At 42.5% G+C, this 850-nt stretch overlaps 1 non-coding gene across 1 annotated transcript; it reads left to right on the top strand.

The window, feature by feature from the left end:
• Positions 1-267: 267 nt before the first annotated feature.
• TRNAQ-UUG lies at positions 268-352 on the top strand. Its single transcript has one exon. It is a non-coding gene; the product is annotated as a tRNA-Gln (tRNA).
• Positions 353-850: the final 498 nt, after the last annotated feature.

Raw genomic sequence — 850 nt, 5'->3', positions numbered from 1 at the left:
CAACAAACAGATGCAGCTGTTTTATGTATTATATATTCATCCAAGCTTGAAACACCAGGAGCGTATTGAGTGACGGGAGTCCTAAAGCAAGGGATATCAATTATATTTAAACTACGACAAATTGAATCTCCTGAGTTCACAGCTAAGAAATCATTCTGGCCTAGTCTTAAAATAACAGATATTTGGTTAAAACGATTGATTGTTTTCAGTTTGGGTTACCTCAGCAGAATGACACACTATCCATTAAAAATGCTGGTGTGACAGGGCGCCTGGGTGGCTCAGTCGGTTAAGCGTCTGACTTTGGCTCAGGTCATGATCTCGCGGTTCGTGGGTTCGAGCCCCACGTCGGGCTCTGTGCTGACAGCTCGGAGCCTGGAGCCTGCTTCGGATTCTGTGTGTGTCTCTCTCTCTGTTTCTCCCCCACTCACATTCTGTCTCTCTCTCTCTAAAAAATAAATAAAACTTAAAAAATTAAAAAAAAATGGTGGTGTGAGGACAGTGGACTACTCTGGCACGCTGAGCATCTGAGCTGACTGACTGGTGCTCAGATGTCACCAGACCAGGTGTGCCAAGGCCACGGGCCCCTGTCAGAGGTGAAGGAGGGGGAATAAGAAGATAAATGCATTATCTCATGATAACCATCGCTGTTCCACAGAACCCACATTACCACAGGAACAGATCCTTTATGGTTTTTTTTTTCTTCTTCCTCCAAGTCCCATGTTTTTATTTGGTATTATTCACCTTAACTCCTTATTTACTGTGTGGAATGTTCCTGTGAATCTCAGGGAGAAGAAAAAAAAAAAACATATTTGGTTTTGCTGACAGAATTATAACAAAAAAAATAGACTGA

The sequence above is a fragment of the Prionailurus bengalensis genome, chromosome A3, assembly GCF_016509475.1.
Source record: "Prionailurus bengalensis isolate Pbe53 chromosome A3, Fcat_Pben_1.1_paternal_pri, whole genome shotgun sequence".
In the NCBI taxonomy this organism is placed as follows: domain Eukaryota; kingdom Metazoa; phylum Chordata; class Mammalia; order Carnivora; family Felidae; genus Prionailurus; species Prionailurus bengalensis.
Note: the sequence above shows the minus strand (reverse complement) of the source record. Positions and strands in the feature narration are given on the sequence as shown.